Source organism: Saccopteryx leptura, chromosome 4 (assembly GCF_036850995.1).
Source record: "Saccopteryx leptura isolate mSacLep1 chromosome 4, mSacLep1_pri_phased_curated, whole genome shotgun sequence".
Taxonomy (NCBI): Eukaryota; Metazoa; Chordata; class Mammalia; order Chiroptera; family Emballonuridae; genus Saccopteryx; species Saccopteryx leptura.
In genome coordinates this window covers 205,157,191-205,167,477 of record NC_089506.1, presented here as the reverse complement: position 1 = coordinate 205,167,477, position 10,287 = coordinate 205,157,191, and the positions used below count along the sequence as shown (strand labels likewise).

Sequence of the window (10,287 nt, the reverse complement as noted above, 5' to 3'; positions counted from 1 at the left end):
GGCGTGTTTGGTGGCCTTGAACCAGTCACTTTGTCTCCTTCCAGTCTCTGGTTCTTTGTCCAGAGGCAGAGGCCTCACCCAGAGTATGAGTGCCCTGCCTCCGGCTAGAAGTGGCCCAGTGTTTCCCCAGGGTCCTATCCAGTGGCCAGCAAGAGTTTGGGGGTTCTGTCCTGATGGAAGGGCTAGTGGGCTTGTCTGTGCGTCCTCTGATGGCACCTGGAAGATGGAAGGGCTGGTGTGTGTGGGCAGCGTCCAGCCTGCGGGTGACCTCGGGCCCTGCCCTGCCCTGCCCTGCCCTCGGGGAAGATCATTTTCCAGCGGGCAGTCGCAGGAAACCCCCTTCTCCTCCTGTCCCGGCTCCTCCAGGCACTGCAGGGCAGTGGGGGGAAACCCGCCCAGTCTAAAGTGCTTTTCTCCAAAGGAAGGCGGATCTGAATCGGCAAACCGGAACAAGTGGGCTTTCCTGAAAATGTACTCCCGTGTCTGGATGGGGCAATGTGAGGCCTCCCTGCCCTCGACAGGCCACAGGGCCGCACAGCCTGCAGGACCTTGGCGCACACACACACACACACACACACACACACACACCCAGCCACCACCATTCTTCTCCTGGGCCACACGCCACCCAGCACAGCCTGATTTCCCTCCAGACAGGAGTCTGTGCTCACCTGAACACACGCCCCTAACACCGGGACTGTCACCTCCTTGACTCTTACCTTATAAACTCAGTGTACAGTTGACACTTGAACAACATGGGAGTTAGGGGCACCGGTCCCCCATGCAGTCAAAACTCTGAGTATAACTTTTGACTCCCCAAAAACTTGGCTGATAGCCTACTGTTGACTGAAACCATACCGATAACATAAACAGTTGACTAACATGTATTTAGTATGTGTAATGTATTATATACTATATGCTTACAATAAATAAAATAGAGAAAAAATGTTTTTAAGAAAATCATAAGGAAGAGATACCGAACGGGACAAAAGTCGGTTTACAGTTGTGAGTACATGAAAAAGTTCATTCTTGTATTATTATTTATTACTGTATTATTTTCCATAGGAACAACTGTAAGCTTACTCTTGCCCCACCCTATATCTACATTTACAGTATTTCTTTTTTAAAATCCTTGTATGATCGGACTTGCACAGTTGGACCCCTCATTGTTCAAGGATCAACTGGATCTAGAAGGGAGACTTCAGCTCTGGAAACTCAACCTCAGTAGCTCTTCCAGTACCAGCTCCCAGAGCTGCTGTGTGATGAGGGACCACACAGCGAGTGGCTCAGGATCGCAGAAGTGTGTTCTCTCTCAGTCTGGAGACCAGACGTCTGAAACCGAGGAGTCGGCTGGTTGTGTGTCCCTCCGGGGTTCTCAGGGGACTGTTCTCTGCCTTTCTCGATTTCTGATGTTGTTGGCACCCTTTCCTTGGCTTGTGACTGCACCACCCCAATCTCTTCTTCTGTCTTCCATAGCCTCTTCCCTCTGTACCTCTGTCAAATCTTCTTTTTCTTCTAAGGACACCAGTCATTGGGTTTAGGACCCACTCTGATTCAGTTTGGTCTCATCTCAAGATCCTTAACTTCATCACTTCTGCAAAGACCCTATTTCCAAATAAGGTCACATGCCCAGGTATCAAGGGTTAGGATGTGGAGCTATCTTTTTAAGAGGGGGGTGAGGTGTCACCATCCAACCCACTGTACTTGCCAGAAATTAAAGATGCCATAGAAGGGAATACAATAAAAGCCAATTCGTGCCATTAAATTTTAACCAGGTCCCATTACCTGCCAGGGGCTCTGGGCCCCAGGCCCACCTCTCCCGCTACCAGTGAGACCTGCCAGGGTTAGAGACCTGTTAGCACCCAACAAGGTGTTCTCCCTGCTGTGATCAGAGGGGCAGGGCGAAGGGAGGCAGCAGCTCACTCCGGGACTCAGGCATTTCAGTCTGTGTCCTCATAGCCCTTCAAATCGCCTCCGGACCACAGCCGGCCGGTGCTGCAGGCGATGTGGGGGGAGCAGTGTCCCTCCTGCACAGTGGGCGTCAGGGGTGGTGGCTCTTCCCACAGCTTTCTATTATTTTGTATTATTATGAGTTGAGATAAAAGTCACATGACATAAAATTAACTATTTTAAAGTGAACAATTCAGTGGTTCTATCTAGTTTCAGAATATTTTTCTCACCCCTAGAGGAAATCGTGGGCCCCTGAAGCTGTCATTCCCCAGTCATTCCCCGTTTACACCCATCTTTCCGTCTCTGCGACTCTTCCTATCCAGTTTCCTATGAGTGGCCTCAGGCAGCATCGTGGCCTCTTGTGACTGGCCCTTCACTTAGCGTAGGTCAGTTCTCAGGGTTCATCCAGGATGCAGCCTGTGCCAGAATCTCATTCCTTTGTACGGGTGAATAATAATACTCCCCTGTACAGCGAGGCCACATTTCACTCACACACCCGGGCGGGCTCCGTGCCAACTCCAGCTGCCCTAGCAGGCCACCTGCCCACCCCCTCGCCCGCCCAGCGAGTTCACAGGAACTGCTCAGAGCTCACACTATCTCTGTGTCTTCTCTTGAACCTCCTTATCTTCTGCACTTTATTGACTCTGGGCTTTCCTGCCAATCCACCTGGGCAGGAACAGCCCTTCTGGGGCAGTCAGTGCCAAAATACCTTGGGAATTGTACCCCTGCCTGGCTTTGGTGTGGCACATGTCTCTCAGAAGAAGTGGCTGCAAAGCCCCTCCACCCTCTGGCCCCTCACGACAAGGCCCAAATGGGTGGGGAAGGAAGGTTTCACTTCTCTCATCATTTGAACCTTTTTCAACTAACATTGAACACCAGCCACATAGCAGGCACTGGGGAAGCAGCAGGGAGCAGACTGACCGAACTCTGTGCCCCCTGGAGCCAACCTCCCGGTGAGGCAGGCACCAAACCCAGAAATTCTGGACTGACTACAAAGTGCTGCATGCAGGAGAGACACAAATAGAGCCAAGAAAAGAAGGCAGAGGGGCTGCAGCTTCCAACAGGGAGAGCACGAAGGTCGTGTGTGGAAAGGATATTTGAGCAAAGCTTGAAGGAGATGACGGAGCCTCATGGACCTCTGAGGAAGGGTGTCCCAGGCCGAGGGAACAGACAGTGCGAAGGCCTGGGGCCCGTTGCAGGACCCGTGAGGGCGGGTGTGGCTGGGCGCAGCTGGGAAAGGTGAGGAGATGAGCAGGGCGGCGATGAGAGAGGCCAGGGGTCCTGAGGCCACTGCAGGACCTGGACTTTGAGGGGCATGGGAAGCCCTAGGCGGACTTTGCAGAGAGGAGGCCGTGTCATGACCTGTATTTTAACAGAACCACCCGGATTGCTCTTTGGAGAATATTCTGGGTCAGGGTAAGAGTAGACTCTAGTAAGGAGGCAGTTGCCAAAAGTCCAGCTCACCAATCTAACCAGGTCCTATGGCTTTGCACTGAGGGATCCAGCACACATATGCACATGTGTAAATATGCACACCTGCACACAGTGTGTGCGCCTTCGTACATGTCCCCATGATGCACACATCCACATATGGCCCCTTGGGGCCAGACACACCCAGGCTTGACCCCTGACTCCACAACCAACTTTCTCTGTGATGAAGAGCAAGTGACTTTCCATGTCTGAGCCTCAGTTTCTTGTCCAGATAAGTAGAAGTTCAGACACCTTCTTCCCAAGGTGCCGGTGGGCAAACATTCCCACCTGGCCCAGTGGAGCTGTGGTGAGTGGCTGGCCCCAGTGGTGCTCACACAACGACCCTTTGCTCCCTGAGGTGAGTCGACTGCTTACCCTGGTTTCTGACTCCAGAGAGTAGCCGCTGGAAGGCCCCTGCAGGCCCCTGGAGCCTCTGTGCAGGGTTGTCCCAGGCTGGGCAGGGGCTGCCGAGACCATGGGTGTCCTTCAGAGGCGCCTGGCCTCTGGAGAAGCAGCCCCATACACAGACCACCACAAGGTCCGGCCACGGGGCCACTCGCACATCCTCGCTGGATGCTGCTGAGCTGTGAGGAGGCAATCACGGGGGTCACGTGGGAAACTCACTCTGAGTCTGTGCTTCCCTGCCCTGTGTTATTCCACAAACAGTTGTCACTGTTGTCATCTTTGTCTTCATCAGCCTCTCCCCCTCATCTTCATCATCTTCATCCTCGTCATCTTCCTCCTCTTCATCACGCGCCATTGCTAAGCGCGCCCTCTGCGTCAGGCCCTGTGCTGAAAGGATCAACCTCACCCATCTCACTGCATGCTCTCAGTAACCTTATGAGGTGGGCACTGTGATTTCCCTCCTTTCCAGGTGAGGAGACCGAGGCACAGACAGGTTACGGGTCTCGTCCCAGGCCACAGATCTGGGAAACGGCCCGCCCCTGGTCCCCAGCAGAGAGGGAAGCCTGGGTCTTGGCCTGGGCTGGGTGGGCAGGCTTCGCACACGGACCCTGCTGGGGCGACCATGTCTCACCGCCTCAGCACTGATGCCTCCCCCTGCCTCTCCCAAAGCGCTTCCTCCTCCCAGAGAGGGCCGTGGAGGTGGAGAAGAGGCCGAGACGTGCTCCAGTCCCGGGGCAGGATGCGAACCCAGGTCTGTTTCCCATAATATGGCCAAGGGGGGCGGGTTAGAGGGCGGCCTGTGAGGACGGGGACAGTGTGAGGATGGGGACAGTGTTATCATGTGCGGAGCCCACCCCCCTCGCCCCCTCCCATACAATCCCCCAGTGGCTCTCCGCAGCCCCACTGGGTCCCCCGAGTGAGGTGCCTCAGAGCACAGAAGAGAAAGAGATTCCCTTTTCCTTCCTATCCTTCAGCTGAAGGCAAAGAAGAAAGTCTCTGTGGGCGCTTGTTGGTCTTTAACAGCTATTTAAACATGTGCTCATCTCCCCTTTTTGCAAAAGAAAGAAACCCCCAAACTTAAATTTTTTTATATTGATTTGAGAGAGAGAGAGAGAGAAATATCCAACCCTGTGGAAGTCCTGGGTTCAATTCCCGGTCAGGGCATACAGATGAAGTGACCATCTGCTTCTCTCTCCTCTCCCTCCCCCTTTCCCTTTTCTCCTCCCCACTCTCTCCTCCCCCTTTCCCCTCCCCTTCCCCCCCCCCCTTCGCAGCCATAGGTCGATTGATTCTAGCACATTGGCCTTGGGCACTGAGGATGGCTCCATGGAGCCTCTGCCTCGGGTGCTAAAAATAGCTCAGTTGCAAGCATGGCCCAGATGGGCAGAGCATTGGCCCCAGATGAGGGTTGCTGGGTGGATCCTGGGCAGGAGGCATGTAAGAGTCTGTCTCTGTATCTCTCCTATTCTCACTTTAAAAAAAGAAAGAAAGAAACATCAGTTTGTTGTTCTACTTATTTATTCATTCATTGGTTGATTCTTGTATGTAGCCTAACCAAGGATCAAACCTGCAACCTTGGTGTATCAGGACAACACTCTAACCAACTGACCTAACTGGCCAGGGCCAGAAACCCCCAATGTTCAACAGGCAACCTATGGAGCCGGAACTGACTGTTTGATTTTATTTCCATGGTACTTGTTTAAGTTACCTGCTACTTATGACAAATTAGAGTTTCAACTGTGGTAATATTGTGAAATGTCCTTTTCGATTAAAATGAGCTTTTCAACGTATTGGGTTTAAAACGAACTCATTAACCACCATGAGATGTCACCTCACATCTGTTAGAAGGATTGTCATCAAAAAGACAACAAACAGCAAGTGCTAGTGAGGATGTGGAGAGAGAACAGAAGCCGGTTCACTGTGGATGGGAATGTGAATGGTGCAGCCATTAGGGAAAGCGGTATGGAGGGTCCTCAAAGAGTTAAAAGTAGAGCAACCAGGTGATCCAGCAATTCTACTTCTGGATATTTATCCGAAGAAACCCGAAACACTATTTCAAAAAGATATATGCACCTCTATGTATATAGCAGCATTATTCACCATAGCCAAGATACGGAATCAACCTAAATGTCCTTCGACATGTGAATGGATAAAAAAACACGCAGTGTATGCACACAGTGGAATATTATGCAGCCGTGAAAAGGAGACAATCCTGCCGCCACTTGCAACAATGTGAATAAACATGGAGGGTGTTCCACCAAGTAAAATAAGCCACACAGAGAAAGACAAATACTGTATGATCTCACTTACATGTAGAATATAAAAAAAATAACAACACAGAAAAAGAGATCATCTTGTGGTGACTAAGTGAAAAAAGGGAGCCCTGACTCCACCCAGGAAGAGAGGATGGGCCTGGGGCTCTGGACACCCAGAAAAACAGAGGGGGTGCCGCTGAAAGCAGAGGAGACAGGAGTCCTGCTTCTCCATGGAACAGCGGGTGGACGTGGCTGTGCAGGCAGGCTAAGGGAGGTGTCCCCATCCCCAGTGCCCACACCTGCAAAGGACCCACAGAAGAGCCAGAAGTCATGGTATGTCCCAGTCACAAGAATTCCAGAATCCAGCTCGAGGCCTGGAGACTGCGTGTCCACCGAGGTCAGGGTGGCCTGGGTTATGCTGCAGTCACAGGTGGCTGAGCACAGCCAGGCTGAGCTCTCACCACGTGGCCAGCGCTGGGTGCAGGGCTCTGCCTGTCACAATCACTTATTTCCCCAGCTGAGGGAGGCACCATGCATCTCTGTACAGGACGACAGAGGAGCACAGCAGGAGGGTCCCCCCAGCTCTGAAGGGTTTCAGCTCCCAGGTAAGACCTCACCTGCTCACATGCACTAGTCAAGCAAGACCTTGGAGCACACCGTCTGTGAGAGGGTGCGGGCCCACCCAGGAGGGGAGGAGAACCAGACATCTGGGAGGGGGGGGCTAACAGTGTCTCCCACACGCCATAGGATCCCAGTCCTGAGTAGTCACTGCCCAGGATAAGCACCAGCACTGGACAGACGCCAGCCCACAACAGCCAGGAAAAGGGGCCCAGGGACCTCAGAGTTGCAGAAGTGGCTATGCAAATGGGGGGAAATCAGGGCCTCTGCTGGGGCCTGCTTCCTGGAATGATGGCATCGATTGTCCGGGAAACTTTGTCCCGGGGGGCCCCTCGGGAGGGGAAGGAATGGAAAGACAAGACTCCCGAATCAAGAGCTGATGTGAGAGACTGCGTTTGGACCCTGAGAGTAATGACAGCAGGTCATCCTGCCGTCAGCAGGAGTGAGACAAAGTTGCCCCTCTGTGCACATTGGTGCTGATTACAGTCTCCACTCCGGCACATCCCGGCCACTGCCTGGACTGCACCGGGCATGTGGTATACGTCAGCTCCTTTCCTCTTCCCGCCCTGTGAGGAGGCCCCACTGCTCACCCATTTCACAGAGGAGGAAGCTGAGGCCCAGAGAGGCTGGCATAAGAATACACCAAGCACATTACCTACCAGGTCTCTCACTCCAGCCATGCCCAATCGAGTGGGTGCTTTATCACCCCCATTGTACAGATGGACAAACTGAGGACCGGAGAGGGAAAGCAACCAACCTGAGGTCCCAGGGCTGCTCCAAGGGCTAGAACCCAGTCCCTCTGACCTAGCCCCTAACCATGTGTCTTCACAGGCAAAACCAGAGTGCCCAGTGCTGCCGTCCATTCAGCCTGGTCCACGGAGTGGGTCTATAACACAGTCCTTGGCTCAGCCTCAGGGCTGGCCTCGTGATGGGCAGGGCCTAGCCCACTTCTTTGAAGGAAACCTCCAGGCAGCCCATTCCTAGAAGGAAGGGCCACACCCAGTATTTACCTGCCGGGCACCGGTGCCAGTGGCCACGTGGATCCTGCCCCGTGTCTGCTTCCTTGGGAGGGAGGGAGAGGCCAGGCAGCCTCAGGCGGGCACCCAGGAGGTACCCTACCCCCACCCCCACCCCCATGCCAGGCAGGGCTCCTCCTCTTCTCTGCACTCAGCTTCTCATCTGATTCATGGACACACTAATTCTTCCTGGAACTGTGCACACTGAGTCGCGTGGGGTTTGTGGGGCTGTTTCAAGGAGCCCGGTTGTTATCCTAAGGGCCGTGAGGAGCCCCCGTGGTGGGGAATGAAATATTATAAATGGAAGTAATTTTAAAATACATATTGATAACTCCAAAAAAGGCCAATCCCAGGGGCGCCACCACTGAAGGGGGAACGGAAGGCTGACTGGAGGTGACCTGAGCTGGTGCCGGGAAACATGGCCTTGGGTCTGAACCTGAGTCGCCTCAGAGAACCAGCATGAAGACAGGACCCTGGAGGATCATTCCCTCCGTGAAAAGGGGCTTCACTCTGCCCACCAACCCAGGGCACAGCTCTGGACCAGGGAGGGTAAAAAACTGGAACGTCTGAGCCTGGGAGGGTGGGGCCGGGTGGGGTCTGCAGCCTGGACTGACCCCACCCTGGGTTACTGCAAGCTCCGGTAGGGGCATCGGTATGAACTCCATCTCCAGCCGGTGAACCCCTTGAAGCATCAGCCGGGCCCTCGTGGAACCTCTCTGTACCGAGGCAATGGGACGTCCACACAGGCGCACACACTGAGCTCCTAATCAACCTTGCGACCCACCCAAGAAATCCCATCTTTTGGGAGGACCCACAGCTGGGTGGCCTCTCCCAGAGGTTCCGCAGCCCTGCTATCTGCCATGGAGGGCAGCCTGAAATCACCAGGCCCCCTCCCTGTCTTACACTCCCCAACCCTGGGAAACCCGCCCTCCTCAAGTTCCTCCTGTGAGAGTGCGGGTTCATTATGAGGACTTCCTGGAGGGGCTGGGTTTTTCACTGGGGTCCACGAGAGGAGGAGCGGAGAACCCGTGTGCGGCGGGGAGCCAATGGGAACGCCGGAGCCTCCGCAAGTTCTTCAAGCACTATGGGGAAGACACCGGCCTTCCGCAGGGGTTGGAGTGCAGGTTGAGGGACCTTGTGTACCCTTGAGGGACAGGTGGATTCATGAGACAAATCTTCATGAGCTGAGTGTTAAGACACCTGTGCTGAGTGAGGGACACAGGTGATCAACAAGGTCCCTGCCCTCACAGTCTGGGGAGGAGCTGACAGGCTCACGATTACCTTAGCACGTGGCACTGGAGCTGCACTGGGGTGCCTTCAGACTGTTCCAGCAGCTTAGAGAAGGGTCCCCAGCCTAGCAAGGGAGACACAGCTGGAGAAGGGACAGCGACAGTTTACCTAGAGACGATGGCAGGCCTGATTCAAATCCTGACTTAACGTAGTGGCACTGAGTTTCCTGGGTAGTAGCCCTTCTCCTGAATCCGGGGAAGATTTCAGAAGAAACCACACTTGGCAGGGCAACGGCGCTGGGCAGACCGGCCACAGGAGGCTGGCCGGGCTTATCACTAATGAATGAAGGGCTGGACCAATTCATGAGTCACCCAGATGAGCCATTGTGATCAATCTAATGCAATGAATGGACAAATGAGAAATGAATCAATGAATGAAACGCTCAGTATCTGCCTCCCAGCGCCTCAGAGACAGGGCCTGGTCCTAGGGAGGGGAGGAGAGGCAGGCCTCAGACAGAGGTTTGGCAATGGCACACACACCCCCGCCCCGTGTATTAGAACACACCTGTGACACCCCACTTAATCACTCCTAGATGATAGGGAGCCTAGCAGGATTCCCCTTAGTCACGTTTCCTGCTTCTAGGCCTGCAACTCGCAGAATCTCCCCTCCCCACTTCCCTGGCCTGGCAGACAATGGATCAGGGCTTTTCCGGGGGAAGTAAGAATCACAGACTCGAGACTCCGCTTTCAGGCGTCATTTCTACAGTCTGTTACTAGAGAGGTTTCTCTGAGGGTGGAGAGCACGTGAGCCCGTGGGGAGGAGACAGAGCGTTCTCTCCCAAGCATGAAGCTGGCTTTTGGTGTTGCTTTTGCAACTGCTCTTAGCCATTGATGATGTTCTTTTCTTTGGAAGAGTAAAGGGGCAGGACGCAGTGTGAGTGGTTTCTTAAAATGAAAGACTCAGCAAGGAGTGTCCAGGCAAGTCCGGGACTGTGGCGGGGCCAGGAGGGGCACCTGGCACCTCCCTGGACAAAGCTGCGGGATTTGGAAACCCCTGGGATGGGGCCGAGGTGTGCCCCTGCCCTGGGCTGAGCTTTCGGGTACGGAGGTGTCATTCACCATCCATTCCCCCCCCCAACAATAAGTCATAATAATGGCAGTGAGCATTTAGGGGGGCAGGCGCTGTGCCAAGGGCTCCTGGCTTTGGCCTCATTTGGTCCTCATTCTAGCTACCAGAAAGGAGACATCTATCTGATGGAACTCGAGGACGTTTCCTCCGTTCCACCCGCTTTGGACCCGCAGAGATGACAATCTCATGTGTTGTGCTATCTGGTAGTCTCAGTATCC

At 54.1% G+C, this 10,287-nt stretch overlaps 1 non-coding gene across 1 annotated transcript; it reads left to right on the top strand.

Annotated features, from left to right (window-relative positions):
- The first annotated feature begins 9,675 nt into the window (after window positions 1-9,675).
- Window positions 9,676-9,883, top strand: LOC136404565 (small nucleolar RNA U3). The gene has a single exon (XR_010751308.1). It is a non-coding gene; the product is annotated as a small nucleolar RNA U3 (small nucleolar RNA).
- Window positions 9,884-10,287: the final 404 nt, after the last annotated feature.